The 17,896-nt window shown below is 38.8% G+C and overlaps 1 protein-coding gene across 1 annotated transcript in view; it reads right to left on the bottom strand.

Annotated features, from left to right (window-relative positions):
- The window catches only part of MAP3K13 (mitogen-activated protein kinase kinase kinase 13), a 120,897-nt gene extending 104,926 nt beyond the window's left edge, over positions 1–15,971 (bottom strand). Inside the window, exon 1 of the mRNA XM_045198924.2 lies at positions 15,864–15,971. The gene's annotated coding sequence lies outside the window, so the exon portion shown is untranslated. The remainder of the gene's footprint in view (positions 1–15,863) is intronic.
- Between the last annotated feature and the right edge of the window lie 1,925 nt (positions 15,972–17,896).

Raw genomic sequence — 17,896 nt, 5'->3', positions numbered from 1 at the left:
CCGGATGACTCAAATAAGCATGGTTTAGAAGCCTAATTATTTTGTCAGTGATAGTCAAAATCTCTAACTGGCAATGACCATGGTCAGTGCTGTTAGTGAGGAGAATTATGAAAACTATAGTAGATAGAGCCCTTGCTTTCCAATATCCTCTGTTTCCTAAAAGTCTTGTCCAGTCATCTAGGAGTTTCATTATATTGAGTAGAAATGTCTCATTTCCCAGTCTGTTCCTAAAATAGCAAAAGCTTGTGACGTAGATAAGACACACGGGGCAGCTTGCAGACTCAGGGTCTCTTTGAAGCTGTGGACCAGGGACGCAGTCATCCGAAAGCTTAACTTCTAAGAGTGTTCACTTACGTGGCTGTGTGCGGGAGGCCGCAGTTCCTTGCCCTGCGGGCCTTTCATCCGGACCATCTGACTTTCCTTGTGACAAGGCAGCTGGGTTTCCCTGCAGCAAGTTAAGAGCAAGCAGAAACCTGCAGTACATTTTATGACCTAGTTCAGGGATCTGCAAACTTACTTAAAGGGATAGATTACAAATATTGGCTTTGCATGTCAATAAAGGCTTATATGCTACTCACCTCAGTTGTTTTAGTGCAAAAACCGCCATGTACAATATGTAAACAAATGAGCATGGCATGTTCCAATATAATTTTATTTATAAAAGTAGGCAGTCAGCCCATAGGCTCTAGTTTGCCAACCCCTGCCTGGTCTCCAAAGCTGCTCGCCCTCATTTCCCCTATATTCTGCTCATCAGAAGTAAGTCATCACTCTGGGGGAGAGGAATTAGTCTCTACCTCTTGAGGGGAAGAATAAAAAAAATGTGTAGACATATCTTAAACCACTACAATGGTCTTCACACACAGAAAGCAGAATGTGGTTTCAATATTGCATTCGTTTCCTAGGGCTACTGTAACAAATTATATAAACTGGGTAGCTTAACGCAACAGCAATTTATTCCCTCACAGTTCTTGAGACTAGGTGTCAATAGGGCCATTCTCCCTCTGAAGGCTCTAGGGAAGAACCCTTCTTTGACTCTATCTTATTTCCAGGGTTTTCTCACAATCCTTGGCAGTTCCTGGCTTGTACCCGCTTCACTCCAGTCCCTACCTCTGTCTTCACATGGCCTTATTCTCTATGACTGTCTCTGTGGGTCTTCTCCTCTTCTTACAAGGACACCAGGCATTGGATTTAGAGCACACCCTATCCAGCATGACCTCGTATTAACTTAAATAATCATATCTACAAAGACCCTATTTCCAAATAAGGTCACCTTCTGGGGTTCCAGGTGAATATGAATTTTGTGGGGAATACCCACCGCAACCCAGTATTGTGTTCCCTCAAAATTCATAACCAGCTGTAACCTAGGAAGGTGATCTTATTTGGAAATAGGGTCTTAGTAGATGTAATTAAGTCAATATGAGGTCATAGTGGGCATGGCGGGCCCTGAATCTGATGACTAGTATCCTTATAAGAGGAGAGGATACCCACGTAAGCCCTGAAATGTGTAAGGGAAGTGCCTTGTAGTCCTCAGGACGAAGTACAATCTCCTTAACTCGGCACACACAGCCATTCTGATGTGATCCACCAACTTCTCTGTCCTCATGTCCTGCCAGTCCTCGCTCTAGGCTCTAGTCAAAGTGAACCGCTTGTTCTCCTAACCTGCTGGGCTACCTGGCCTTGCTGTCGCCTCTCCCTCGAGTGCCTGTCACCTCTTCCTTGCCTCCAGTTATCCTTTAAGACTCTGTTCAAATGTCTCTTCCTCAGAAGCCCTTGCGGACTCCCTCGAATCTGCAGAAGGCCCTTTCTGCACGTTTCCACAGCCCCCTGTGCACGTTTCTAGCACCTCTGCGGAGTAATAACAAGGGCGTAAGTTTGTATTCTGCATTAAAACCCTAGGCTGCTTCACGTCAGTAACTGTTATTTTCATTCCTGTTTCTTCAGCATCTAGCAGAGTACTTGGATAAGTAGGTGTTCAAGAAACATTTGTTGATTAAACAAAGTTACAGAATTCTCTTCTTGTAAATTCTTAAATGTGGATAAATCTCTTTGGGCTAGGATAATTTTAACCGAGTCCTGCATGAACACAGGAGGCTGGGTTTGGTATTTCACTAATTACTTTTCTGAGAGTCTCTTGAGCCTGGGCCTTGGCAAAGAAGGGCTGTAGTTCCGCAGCCAGCCCACATCCGGCACATGTAAGTGCAGGCAAGTTGATAAACACCGTTCTGAATCCCTCCCACCATTCTCTACCAGCCAGGCATCAGGAACCGTAGAGCAGCGTTGGATAGTCTACTTTTACAATATATGAGTAAAAGCAGGACTCCTGATACTTGAAAGGCCCCTTACTTTAAGCAATCAAGTTTGGTTACCTTATAGCAAGAACATTTTTTTAAGCTGAAATTTCTATTGAGATCGTCGTAGATTCACACACAGTTACAAGAAATAATAGAGAGATCCCTTGTAAACTTTGCCCATTTTTCCCCAGTGGTTAACATTTTATAAATCTATAATATAATATCACAATCAGGACAGTGGTATTAATATGATCCATGGGTCTTATTCAGATTTTCCCAGTTTTATTTGTACTCACTTGCACGTGCATTGCATTCTATACAATTTTGTCATGTGTGTAGGTTCATTTATCCTTCCCCACAGTCAAGATGCTGAAGTTTTAATATTGCAAGTATCCCTCAGATATCCTAACACAACACAATTCTACTACATCCCTTCTTTTGTATTCTTATTGTCGTAACACTTACGTCAAATTTTCACATTTTACATGTCAATACTGTAAGTAGAATGTGGTAAGTTAAGGATACACAGTGAACTCTCTGGAGCAAGTATTAAAGTATATAATAAAGATACAGCTAAAGAGTCCTTAGAGCAATTAAAATGGGGTACTACAAAATACTCGATAAACTAAAATCAATCGATCGTTCAATCAAAGTGAAGCCGTAGGAAACAAAGCCTAGAGGGGTAGAGAGAAACAAACGGAACTGTACACCTCAGTGCGGCCACATTGATCGACTCGTTAAAAGTAGATGGACTGAAAGGTAGAGACTGTGAGACTGAATAAAAAGCAAGGCTCAGCTCTATGTATGTATAAGAAATACACTTCAGATAGAAGAAGACAATTTAAAAGCAAAAGAGGGTGGGGTGGGGAATGATATACCTTGCAAATATTAAGTATAAGAGAGCTTTGGTGACTGAATTATCAGGCAAAGCAGACTTCAAGACATTAGCAGAGATAAAGAGGGATATTTAAGGGTAATAAAACGGCCACTTCATTAAGAAGATATAGCAACCGAAACCAATGGATGTTCAACCACAGAGCTTCAAAGTAAAAAACTGACAGAACTAAAGAGAGAAACAGGTAAGTCCCCAATAAGAGATTTTAAAACTCCTTTATCAGCAGTAGATAGAACTAGACAAAAAGTGCAAAAGTTCACTAATAAAGACCTTATTCTAGACCTTAAAATGAGTCTCAATAAATTTCAAAGACTGAAATCTTACTGAGCATGTACATTGATCACATATAAATCAAATTAGACAGCAATAAGATATGTATTTTTTAAATATAGGGATTTACAAAAATCCCTATAATATTTGGATACTGAAAAACACATCTAATAACCCATGGGTGAAATAACAAATCTCAAGGGAAATTAGAAAATATTTCCAGCTAAATAAAAAATTTAAAAACAACATACCAAATTGCGAGAGGAATTTTTATAGCTTTAAATGTGTACTTTAGAGAAGAAGGATTGAAAAGAATGATCTTGTTGCCACCAAAAAAAGCTAGAAAAAGTAGAATATACTGAACACAAAATAAGAAGTAGAAAAAGTAGAACAATCTAATCCCAAAGAAAGGAGAGGAAATAATAAAGAACAGAAACCAATGAAACAAAAAAATATATAGAAAAAATCAGTACAACCTACAGATAATTAAAAAATAATGAAACTGTTAATACCTTAGCAAGACTGATGGGGGGATGGAAAAGAGGAAAACAATTTGTGTTAAATGAAAAAGCCAGTATGAGGTTTACATACGTATGATTAGAACTATATGACACTCTGGAAAAGGGCAAAACTATGGAGACAGTAAGAACGTCAGTGGTTGCCAGGGACTCGGAGGAGGAAGGGAAGGATGAAGGGGTGGAGCACAGGGGATTTTCAAGGCAGGGAAACTATTCTGCATGGTACTGTAATGATGAATACATGTCATTACACATTTTTCCAAAACATGCAGAATCTACAACATAAAGAATGAACCCTAATGTAAACTGTGGACTTTAGTTAATACTAATGTTCTCAATATTGGCTCATCAGTTCTGAGAAATGTACCACACTACTGCATGACATTAGAACAGGGAAAACTGGGTTGGGATGAGCAGGAATATGGGAACTCTTCTTACTTTCTGCTCATTTTTGTATAAATCTAAAACTGCTTAAAATTAATAAGGTCTATTATTTTTAAGAAAACAAAAATTAAACATTGCCAATATTAGGAAAGAAACAGGAGAGACCACATCAGATACTGAAGACCCCAAGAATAATACAGATATGAGTGTCATGCCAGTATGTGCAACAATTTAGATGACATAAACAGATTTGGAAAAATACAAATGACTTAAACTGATTTAAAAAGTCCCCATGTCTATTAAAGAACTCATAATGAATCAAATTCATAATAAAAATCTCTCTAGCTACAGCAAAGGAAATCAACTGAATGAGAAGGCTACTGAATGGGAGAAAATATTTGCAGATCATGTATCTCATAAGGGGTCAATATCCAAAATATATGAGGAACACATATAACTCGATAGCAAAAAAAACAAAAAAAATGACTAAAAACAGGCAGATGATCTGAATAGACACTTTCCCAGAAACATACAAAAGACCAACAGGTACATGAGAAGATGCTCAATATCATGAATCATCAGGGAAATACAAACCGAAACCAATGAGCTGTCACCTCACACCTGTTAGCGTTGGTATTATCAAAATGACAAGAAATAACAAGTGCCGGAGAGGATGTGGGGAAAGAACGCTTGTGCACGGTTGGTGGGAAGGTAAATTGGCACAGCCACTGCGGAAAACAGTTCAAAGCTTCCTCAAAACATTAAAAATTGAACACCCATATATTCCAGTAATTCCACATCCAGGTATTTATCTAAAGGGAACTAAAACACTAACTCAAAAAGATTTATGTACCTCCATGTTCATTGCAACATTATTTTCAAGAGCCAAGATACAGAAACAACCTAACTGTGGATGAATGGATAGAGATGCCCCCGCCCCCCAACACACACTGCAATACTATCTAACCATAAAAAATAATAAAATCTTGCCATTTGTGACAACATGAATGGAGCTTGACAGTGCTATACTAAGTGAAATAAGTTAGACAAGGACAAATACTGTATGATTTTATTTATATGTAGAATTAAGACAAAAACAACAGCAGCAGAAAACTGAGCCCATAGATATGGAGAGCAGATTGGTGGTGGTCAGATGTTGGGGGTGGGAGTGGGAGAAATGAGTGAATGGAGCCAAAAGCACAAACTGCCGGTTACAAAAATGATTGAGTCTTGGGGATGAAATGTGCAGCACGGTGCTCACAGTTAATAACACATTGCATATTTGAAAGTTGCTAAGAGCAGGTCTTAAAAGTCCTCATCATAAGAAAAAAAATTTTGTAACACTGTATGGTGACAGATATTAACTAGACTTACTGTGGTGACCATTTTGCAAATATATATCAAATCATTATGTTGTACACCTGAAACAAAGATAGTGTTATATATCCTTTCCACTCCAATTAAAAAAAGAAAAAAGAAAACTCTGGGCTCACGTGGCTTCCCCAGGGGTAAGACCCAGTATTTACTACCACACCCCCACCAACTATTACTACTAAATAATACTGACTCTACACACACTCAGGAAACAGGGGAGGAGGAACATTGTCTAATTCACTCTAGAACGTCAGCATAACCCTGGTACCGAAACATGACAAAGACATTATAAAAAAGGAGTGTTGCACCAGTATCTCTCATAGATCCGATATTCCTATTTGCGTCCCACACAGATGTAAAAACGCTTCAGCCAGCACTAGTAAATGGAAACCAGTGAATTTTTAAACACTTGGTACAACATAACCAAAGTGGCATTTTTCCCACGAATGCAAAGTTGGTTTAATGTTAGGAAAATCGAACAATGTAATATATAAAGAATAAAAGAGAAAAAACATATGGTCATCTCAATAGATACAACAAAATCATTTGATAAAGTTTAACACCATTTCATGATAAAAATACTTATAAAATTAAGAATATAAGAGAACCTCCTAAAACTGATAAAATGTATCCACGAAAAAACTCACAACAATACCATACTTCAGAAGAATCATGAAATTCTTTCCCCTCGAGCTTGGGAACAAGGCAAGGGTGTCCACCCTCACCACTTCAATTCCACGTTCGCGCACACATCAAGTGTTCGGGATAAGGCCTGACACGCAGGAAATGTTCAGTAAGCGTTAGTAGCTTCTGGGCCCGCTCTGATAGCTATCACCAGTTTCCAAAGAGGTTGGCTCTGACTCTCTGTTTAAAATGATGTGTTTTTTTTCTGTTTTTAAAAATTAAAAGAAAATATTAAAAATAGTTTCCCACAATACCCATGATTAATGTCTTTGTACATTATCTTTCTGTCTTTTTAGTGCATGTTTATTAATTATTTAGGGTCATAGTTTTTATGTAGTTTTATATTCTGCTTTGAAAACTTAGCATTAAAATATAAGCATTTCCCATGGTTCAAAAAATTGAATGTAAAGGTATATACACGTGTGATTTTAATAAATCGAGAAACTTACTTTGTTCTTATTTACAAAATCTGAAAATCCATTTTGTAGTCAAACATTCTTAAGCATCATTTATCATTTTAAATAAATCATTATAAAATTAATATCCTTACTTTTCTTTTTAAAATATTTCCCCAGCTCGACTGAGGTATAATTGACAAATAAAATCATATGTATTTAATGTATACAATGGGATGGTTTGATACACATATACATTGTGAAATGATTACCATAATCAAGTTAATTAACACGTCCATACCCTCACTTCCAGTTACCATTTTTGTGTGTATGACGAGAACATTTAAGATCTACTCTCTTGGCAAATTTCAAGAATAAAATATAGTATTACTAACTATAGTCCCCACGCTGTATATTATATCTCCAGAATTATTCACCTTGCGACTGAAAGTTTGAACCTATTATTATTTAATCCTCACCCAAGGTTATATTTTTATTGATTTTTTAGGGAGAGAGAGAGAGAGAAACATCAGTGTGAGAGAGAAACAGTGACCGGTTGCTTCCCTTCGGTATGTGCCCCTTCTGGGATCAAAGCACAGCCTAGGTCTGTGCCCTGACTGAGGGTCCAACCCGCAGCCTTTTGGTGTAAGGGCGGATCCAACCAACAACCAAGCCACCCAGCCAGGGCAGTTTGTGCCCTTCAAACCACATCTTCCATTTTCCCCACATCCCAGTCCCTGGTAACCACTCGTCTAGTCTAGTTCTGTGAGTCCAGTATTTTTAGATTCCACACTTAAGTGAGGTAATGCAGTATTTGTCTTTCTCATATTTATTTTACTTAACATAATGGCCTCCAGGTTCATCTGTGTCGTCAGAAATGGCAGGATTTCCTTTTTGTGGTTGAATAGTATTCCACCATGTATACGCACCCCATTTTCTTTATCCGTTCACCCACAGTGGACATACAGGCTGTTGTGAACGATGCTGCAGTGAACGCGGGAGGGCAGACATCCCCTCAGGTCCTGATCTCATTTTCTCTGGGTGCGCCGCCGGCAGTGGGCTTGCTGGTTGTGCTGTGCTTCCACGTCTAATGTTTTGAGGGTCTCCATACTGTTTTCCATAATGATCGGACACCCTACTTTTTCCTGATATTGAGCCACCTTCTACTGTTCGGTATAACTCTAGTTTTCACCAGTGAGTGTATATTTGTTAGAGATATTGAATGCTAGTTTACTTGGTAACATGTTTTAATCTGAGGACCATTAAAAATAATTTGAAAATTTTATTGGGTAATAATTTTGGGGGTAATATTTTTTTAATTCTATTGTTAAAATATTAAAATTCGTCAGTGTCATTGATTTGGATTTTCTTTTTGAGGAACTTAATGTATGTAGTTTTCTTTTAGCAATGCTAAGGAGCCTTTCCATATGGTTTTAAATTTAGTCTCTGGTTTATAATATTTCTAAACATCATGGCACTTATGACAAGTATTTTTATATTTTATGTGAAAAAATATTGCATTCTAACAACGTTGGAATATGATTTCAATTTTGTTTTTTCTTATGTATACTAATAAACTTAATATTTGCTGCTAAAGATTTATGAGGAATATTAATATGTACAGAAAAATATACTTACATGAAATTCTAATTGTTTCTTTGAAAATATGGCATAGATTGTGTTTGAATGATTAGATTTAAGTCAAATATTTCTTTTGATTTTACAATTTTCTTGACTTTTCTCCATTTGGTCATGAAATTAGTTTTCCAATATTGTTTTCCTCTTTTTATGTGAGCAATTTTGGACATAAATTATCTTAAAATGTTTGCGATTTATTACTGAGAAATTGTACATTATAAACCAAGGCTCTGCTACTTTCAGGCTGTATGGCATTGGGCAAATGACCCAGCATTACCTGTAAAATGGAGATGATCAACCGTATGTGGTTGATCATGTGGTTATTGTAAAGGGTGAATGAGAGCAAGGCAGCGCTTAGCATAGTGCCTAGCTCACAACTGTTTGCTAATTTTTAATAAGTCTAGTCATCAAATCCAATTGATCCCATCTAAATGTCATTCCCCTTCACTCCCTACTCTTGAATCCCAGTCTTTGCCTTAGTTTCTTTTCAACTCTCATCTGTACTGTAACAACAGCCTCTAAACAGATCTCCCTATTTCAAAGCTCTTTCTCCTTCAGTTCATATAGGAGCGACCTACCTAAAATACAGTCTGATTTTTCACTCCCTGATGAAATTGTTTGATAGTTTCCCTTCACATAAAGCAGTGTTCTGAACTTCATTCTTTCCCATACCTCCTCGCAAATGTTACTGTTTCCACCGCCTAGACCTTCTTCCCCACCTCTCTTCCTGAAGAATTTATATTTACTCCCCATAACTTACCTGATTTTATCTGCAGTAAGGACATCACCTAATGTGAATGGCAGATTTTATTCCAGACCACTATTTTGTACTTAAAAATCTTCAATTGACATATAATTTACACACATAAAATGCACGGGTCTCAAGTGTTTAGTTTAATGAATCAATAATTCTATAAGTCCATGCAGTGACCACCCAAAACCAGATCTAGAACATTTTTATAACTCTAGAAAGTTCACTGATGCCCCTTACCAGTCAATAAAATACCCTCCTTCCCCCCAAAATTGTTGACAAAAGTATTTTACAGGTCACAGAAAATCATAATTTTCCCCCTTGATATTAAAAAGGCCTTGCGTGATTCCCACTTGCATGATCTTTTTTGCGGTCCCCCATTACTCTGCAAAGTGAGGACCGTCTGTACTTTTAACATTGCACTGTGTTTCCATTTGGCATTTTAGCTGTACGTGCGTACATGTACGTGTGCGCGTGCTGTCACTATTAATGGCTGCTCTAAAGCAGAAGTCAGCAAACCACAGCACAGGGGCTAAATCCAGATTGTTGCCTGTTTCATAAATAACACTTTATTAGAAGACAGCCACACTGTGTTCTATGCTTGCCGCCTATGGCTACTTCCAGGCTACAATGGCAGAGGTAAGTAATTGCTCCAAGACCACGTGGTCCACAAAGCCTAAAATACTTATCTGGCCCTTTACAGAAAAAGTTCCCCATCCCTTGCTCTAAAGTGCTGGTTCTTATGCAGCGTGCATCAGAATCACAGAAAGACTGCTGTGCCATACCCCGGGGCTTCTGATTCGGAGAGGTCTGCAGCAGAGCCGGGGAATCTCACGCCTAGCAAGATCCCAGGTGCTGCTGCTGCTGCTGCTCAGACCACAAGCTGAGGACCACTGTTTCAGACGTTGCCTTATATAACTTTAACTCATTACAGTCTACTTCATTATATTATACAACTTCATTCCCAGCCTTTTTGCTCTTGTGCTGTGTTTTACTTATTTGTATGCTTTTAATTCTATGGTGCATTGTCACTATTTTTGCTTTAAACCGTTCAGCTATGTGGATTCTTGTAACCGCCGCCACAATGACACCCTCTGTTAAATCTAGTAGAAAAGAGGAACTGGCCCAAATGAAGAATTTGACCACAGAGATGGAAAGGCTAACAGAAGAATCAAAAGAAAATGCTAGCAATAAAAATATATATATATACACACACACATATATACATATTAAAATTGAATAATTCACTCGATGGGCACAAGGGGCATGTTATCGAGTGAAGGTAACTTGGCTACTGGGTTGTAAGGTTTGCACGTTTTCTTTAGTCGGTGAACCAGCATCAGTGACACCCACCTACAAGTTGGTGCTTTCCAATTTGCTACTTCTTGCTTCCAATGTGTGTTGTGAATGATTTCTTAAGTGTGTTGTTTGAACACATTATTATTAAACCTTTCAACAGGAAAAAGTTCTGGCAAAATTATTTTCTCTTTTACAGTTTCTCAAAGCAGGCATATAAGCCACTTTTTCATGTCCTATAGACCTTATTATCTTATCATTTTCTAGATAATAGATTACATAGGCAGGCTTTTTCAATTAGTAACTTTTTATGGTCTTTCTTTGATGAGTTTTTTTTGCCAGTTTATGATCCCCTAGTTATTTGGGGAACTTTAGGGAGGAAAGCTTATAGTTTCCTAGACCTGTGGTAGCCAGTGTCCCCGACCTCCATCACCTTGTAAAATTCTGAAAGCTCTAAGAACACTGGAAAGACAACCTAGACGTGGGGTTCAGTAACCCTTAAACCTCCCATGCTGATTATAATAAAGGAGCAGGCTGCTTGAAAAGAGGTCAGGTGTCTTTCGGCTCCCAGATCCAGGTTAATGAGCAATCAAGTTATAGAAGTGTCAGTCCAATTGACCCCTATGCTCCAGGTGCCCGGCTGTGGGACTTCTCATCCTTCTGTTTATCCTATCTTAATACAGGCTGAAAATTGGTTTTGGATTTCTAATGTAAAATTCTTTTTATTTTCATTTCTGTCATTGTCCTGCCCCTATTTTTTTGTCTAAGTATCTCTCCTATTTTTCTTCAGTGAGGTGTGCCATAAAGTACTGTGAAGTGTGTGTTTACTTTGTCATATTTATTGAGAAGCAGAAAAAAGGTTGTTCTATGCTTCCCAGGTGTCTTTGACGTCTGTGAAACATCCTGTGTAAATAGTTTCTGCTAAGTTTGTATTGCAAATGTATTTTGAAATAAATTTTACTAGGATCCATCCCACCACGTTGCTATGGAAACACTGTTATGCATCTCTCAACATGGCGTTCGTGATTTAGTCCTTAAATTCTAGAGTGATGCCGAAAGTAGTGTTTTTATTATCTGGTTATGGCTACATGTGTGGTCCTGTGAGGAAGGCAGGGTGAGATGTTATCTCACTTCCCAGACGAGGACGGTGGGGCATGGACGGAGGGGTTAAGTGAGACAGCACATGGGCAAGTGTCTGGGACAAAGCCTGGCGTGCATGTAGGCGTGTGCATATACACAGACACAGACACACATCATTTTTCTTTGCAAAGAGGGGAGGTCAATAATTTTTTCTCTTTAAAAGAATATATTTACTTACTATTACAAAGCAAATTAGTGGAAGATCTAAAACTAAAGCTTCTTGTAACGTCTAGTCATGTATAGCCTTCCTAGGAAGCTCAATTCAGGTGACGTTTCCATGTCTGGTTATTAGCTTCTCACATTCATGACGAGCTACTATCTATTACGGTAGGTCAATTTTTAAAATACAATCAGAGATAATATAGGGGCACTCCCTTAGGCTCTCTTTATATGCTTCTACTGGTATTACATACCATTTTGACTTCTTCCTAACACCTGAACAGGAAAAGTGGGCCAAATTCTGGTTTAGGTGAAGTTTCGCTTGGGCTTCCTTCCACTTTTCCTGTTTTTTCCTACTATTTCTCATGTGACAACTCATATTCCATAACAATCAGTTCATGGGCAGCAACAGTAGGTAGAGGAATCTTATTTGGATGCTGAACTATGAGTCAGAGACTAGGAATGCTAGGAATGCCACAGAAAAGGGGCCTTCAGCAAGCGTTGGCAGGTGCGGCTCAGGTGCTTGGAGTGCCATCCCGTAAACCTGAAGGTCACGGTTCAATTCCTGGTCAGGCCACATACCTGGGGTGTGTGCAAGGGGCAACTGATGGATGTTTCTCATGTTTCTCTCCCTCTCTCTCTCCTTCGCTGCCCCTCCCTCTCTCTAAAGTTAATAAGCATGTCCTTGGGTGAGGATAAAAAAAACAAGAGGTATTTCAGCAATTAGGAGCTGAGAGAACTATGAGAGATGAGCAATCTGAGAGAAGCAAGGGGCTAACCACTTAGAGACTGACAGGCAGGGAGGGAGTAGGGCAGAGCAGGCCTATTACGTATCTGGATCCAGCAGCAGGGGAAATGCAAAATGCTTTGCACCTTTAATCACTTTTTATTCCTCTTACCGTGCCAAATTCCAGTCTAATGTGACACTGGCCTAGGATCCTACTAGTAAGTAACAACTGCAGCAGTTGGCTAGCTGACCAGTCAGTCTGGAGTGGGGAATGATCACAATTCTTTTGGAAGACTTGGTTTTCTTTACTCTGGTTGTTGAAATGGATGCAGTAACGTTAACTCACACTAAGAGGGAGAAACTGATCATTAACTTATTCCATCTCTCAAAAACTGCATGTTTTGAGGAGAGAACCGAAGCAATGCTTCTCCAAGTATGGCATACTCACGCCTGCATTTAGGTGAATGCTCCAGACAAAAATAGGATGCCACAGCCACGCAGTCTGGGAAATGCTGCGTGACCCTCTTACTAGAAATATTAACATGTTAAGAGTCTTGAGAAGTCTTACAGTAAGTACATAAGCTCATTTGATTTTATTTGCTTTTATGGTTAGTGCTTCAGTGTCCTGCTCAAGAGGTCTTTACACACCTCGAGAGTACATAGGTATTTTCTTCTTTGTTTTCTAGCTTTCTGGTCCTCAGTTTCAGGTTTAGATCTACAACCCCCATCTATTCAACTTTTTGTGTGAAGTGAAAAGGTGTGAAGGTTCTTTTTTTTTTTCATAAGAAAATCCACTCTTTTTCCAACATGTTTGAAAAGACTTCTTTTCCCATTGAATTGATTCAGCACTTTGATCAAAAATCAATTAACCTTATATGTGTGGGTCTGTTTCTGGACACACCATTCTCTTCCATTGCCCTACCTGTCTCTTCTTAGGGCAACACTTGATTATTGTAGCTTTACAGTTAAGTCTTAAAATCACATATTACAAATCACCCTCCTGTTTCTTTTCAAGATTCTTTTAGCTATTTTATATCAGTTGCATTTCCAGATCAATTCTAGAATCATTTGACAGTTCCTTCAAAAGTGCCTGTTGGAATTTGGATGGGGATTGCATTGGATACATAGATTAATTTAGGGAGAACTGGCATCTTAACAATTTCGAGTTTAATAGTCCACGATCACGGTGCAAACATTGTATTTTTTATTTTGGTCAAAGAAATTCTTACCCTCACAGAAATTATGTTTTAGTGGGAAGCACTATACATATATTGAATAAAATAAATTAAATAATGTCAGGTGGCTATTTTTCTTTTTTAAAGTTTATCAGGGTAAATGAAAAGGAGAAATGTAGTGGAAGTGGGGTAGTGGTGTCTCCAAGGAAGAGGCATTTGAGTCGTGATCTGAATGAAGGGAAGGAAGAAATACAATGCAGGGGAAGAGCTTTCCAGGCAGCGAAGGACTTGAAGCAGGAACAAGCTTAATGTCCTCCAGAAACAACAAAAACACCTATGTACCTGAAGCAAACTGAGTGAGGAGAATAACGCTAGGCAATGATGTTAAGCAAATGATCAGAAGAACATGAGCAAGGGTTTGGATGTTAGAGGCAGCTATTGGAAGTTTTTAAAGAAAATCTGAAAGGGTCTTGGTTAAGATTCAGCCAGTACACACCTGTATGGCCTTCCAGGTTGTTAAAATGCTGAAATATTTCAAATCCGGTTAGGAAACAGCTGCTTCCAGGGTAGCAGTCTCCCCTGCCGTGCTGGCTCCTTTCCCAGGAACCCCCAGCCCCCAATGCCTGCCCCATGAACCAGCGACTAAGGAACCTAGCCTAGCCCAGCAGAGGCTATTGAGTTGGGCAAGTTAATCAGGTCAGGAACTTAAAATCATTGAAATTCATTAATCTGAGGATGAGTAAAGTTTCAGGTTATTATAGCCCTTGATGCCCTGGCTGGGTAGCTCAGTTCATTACAGCATCATCCTCCTATGCCAAGGTTGCAGGTTCAATTCCCAGTTAGGGCACATGAAAGAATCAATCAGTAAATGAATAAACAAGAGGAACAACAAATTGATGTTTCTCTCTCTCTCCCCTTCTCTAAAATCAATAAATTAAAACACACACACACAGTCCTAGAGCCTGCGTAGGACAGAGGGCCATGAGATCCCATTCCATTGAGGGTCAGCTGGGGCCCAATACCACCACCTGGGCTTCCGCTCAGTCCAGCAGGAACAAGAGGCAGACTAGAGAAATAGACTGAATGTCCCTGAGGTCTGAGATGAAGACAGAGGAGAAGGGAAATCTACTGTACTTCTACATACACAATTTCCTCAGAACTTCCTCAGTTGATTTGAAAGGCTGCTGACCAACAGACAGCCTTTATAATTTTTATATATTAACAATATCAAACTATGTTTCTATATGCAATGTCATAAAATTGTGGAGTACCAGGAGGTTTGTTTTTTTTTTTTAAATACATTGTGGCAAAAGGGAAATAGAAAATACCAACCTCTCAACACCAAATGCAACCTTAACATTCTCAAAGCTGCACTCAATAAAATCAATGCTTCTGTAACAGTGTGTAGTTCCTGGAATCCTAATCTCAACACAGAAATACAACAGCTGAAATAAAAAAATTCTGATTTCAATATATAAAATTTATTTTACACACTATAGTACTAGAAAATTAGCACATACGTCAAAATCTTAAAAACAGGTTTCTCCAAAGTTCCATGAAATTTGTAAGGTTGCTTGCCACTTCCATCCTTTCCACAACACTCCTCCTCTTTGCGAACACATTCCGCTGCTCTCACATCTAGGGTCCCAACATCTCATTACATAGTATCAAAGTTTTACTTTATTCTCATTTATTTCATTTATTTGAACATCAGCAGGTTCAGTTTAATTACCTGAGAGACTACTAAATATTTGCTAACAGAAATGTGTAACGTGAACCTCAACAAAGGAAAAGCAACTGGAAAGAACATCAGGGAGAAATCTGAGGACTACTCAGAAATAATCAATCTCTGGGCGCCAGACATATATTCACTTTTACTTTCCGATTGTGAACAACTTCACTCAACCAAAGATAAGATATTAAAAAGCATCTTATATGCACAGGACCTGCTTTACAATAACACTTGCTAAAAAAAAAGTCATAGCTTTTTCCTTTTCACTATTTAACATAAACTGCTTGTGAAATGCCAAAACTTTCTTTTAAGTAGGTCATTAGTATACGAGATTTAGGGCCAGGCAGGGCCTTAATTTAATCTTAGATGGAAAGTATTCCTACAATCCTTTTTATATTTAAATATTGTAAATTCTTAAAATCAAAACTACTTACACCACAGCAAGCTGAAGTCTGAACAGACAGCAGGAAACTACCAGCAAGCCACCTATTTCTTCACAGACTAAACTTTGTTCCCTCGCTGGCTGTTGCTGGATTGGGTTCATGCAGATACACATTTACTGTGGCCTTGGGAGCTACCACCCCATGAGGGAGGTGGGAGGGCTTGTTAACTTAACTCCTGCTTGATAACCACCGATCGGCAGCGTCTTAAAGGTCCATTTCAATACATTTAAAGAGACAAATTTAAGGAAGATTATTGGGAAAGCCTGAAAAATATCTCAATAATCCCTAATGGCTGGGCTTTGGCTTCAGAGGGGATTTTGTTCCTATATGTTTCTGGAAAACAAAACAAAACAAAACAAAAAACTGATAGTCCGCTGAGCTTCAAAAATCTTGCTTTCTCCCTTTGATAAAAGTTTTCCCAATTCCTCAGAATCTGTACATTGTGCAATCATGGCCAGAAAAAAAGTCCAGAAAGTTGCTTCTCTAGTGCAAATCTCATCACCCCATTGTCCCCAATTTTTACTAGTTAGGAAAATCAGAGTTCTTATTAAATTTAGTGCTTCCTGACATTTAAACTACCTGCCAATCTAATGTAAAGTGAGAACTTGGATCCCCAATTCTGTTCTTTGCCAGCAAAATGTTATGCTGCCTCATCCCCTTTCACATCCCTAAGCTTCTTTCCCTTCTGAGCTAGTATATGCCTGTAATTTGTAGCATTAGCCTTCAAAGCAAAAACCATTTATTATGTACTTAGTGCACTAATCGTTTTACAAACATTATCTCGTTCTGTCCTAGGCATGAAATTTTAGGATCATCTTCAATTCTTCTTCATCTGATTCTCTGTATCCAGTTTAGCTCCTTCACTATTCCTGGTGATTCTCTGTAATAAGCACTGAGTAGGTTTAACCATCCATTCCTCTCAAAGATGTGCATGCCCTTATCACTAGAATCTGTGAATGCGTTACTTTGCATGACAAAAGAGACTTTGCAGATGTGATTAAGGGTAAGGATTTGAGATGGAGAGATTATCCAGATGGGTGCAAAGTAGTCACATGAGTCCTCTCAAAGTAGCAAAGCTTTCCCAGCTGTGGTCAGAGAGAGGCAAAGTGAGGACTGGACTTGCTCTTGCTGGCTCCTGCAGAGGGAGGAAGGAGGCTACCTGAAGCCGAAACAGGCAAGGAAACAAATTGAGCTCTAGAGCCTCCAGAAGGGGACACAGCCCAGCGACACCTCCGCTTTCGTCCAGTTAGATCCAGGCTGGACTTTTGATCTACAGATTGTAAGATAATACATTGGCATTGTTTTAACCCATTAATTTGTGATAATTTGTTATGGCGGCAATAGAAAAATAATACAGGTGCTTTAATTTCAAAAATGTCCCTTTGAAATACAACACAGTACCTGGAACTAAGTATTTTTACTCCAACTGAGGTCTAATGAAGAACAAAATAATTGTCCAACTATCAAATTCTTTAATCTGGATACTATACTTTTATAAATGCAACTTAAGATTGTTTTATTTTTTAAATGTTTATTTACTGATTTTAGAGAGAGAGGAGGGGGAAAGAAAGAGAGAGAAAGATTGATTTGTTGTTCCACTTACTGATTGATTCTTGTACGCGCCTTGACTGGGGATTGAACCCGCAACCTTGGCATATGAGGACGACGCCCTAAACAACTGAGCTACCCAAAAGCTCTGCATTTCATCTCCAAAATTAGTTGGGGACAAAAAGGTTGTTGAGTCAGGCACCTTGCTGGTTTGTGTGTCCAAAGATGCGTGACTCTACTCTCATTTTTTTTCCAACTAATTTTGGAGATGAAATGCAGAGCTTTACATTCAATGCTTTTAAATTCCACCTTATTGGTTTTAGCACATCCGCCTAAACTATTAAGATAATTTTGAATCATGCCTGTGTACTTTGTTATAGGAAGTATCCTTCTTGAGCCTAACTGCATCTACACAATTCTCGTGCACTCACCACGTGACCAGCAGAGGGCCTCGGAGCAGCCACTGTCAGGAACAG

Source organism: Desmodus rotundus, chromosome 2 (genome assembly GCF_022682495.2).
Source record: "Desmodus rotundus isolate HL8 chromosome 2, HLdesRot8A.1, whole genome shotgun sequence".
NCBI classification, from domain to species: domain Eukaryota; kingdom Metazoa; phylum Chordata; class Mammalia; order Chiroptera; family Phyllostomidae; genus Desmodus; species Desmodus rotundus.
Note: the sequence above shows the minus strand (reverse complement) of the source record. Positions and strands in the feature narration are given on the sequence as shown.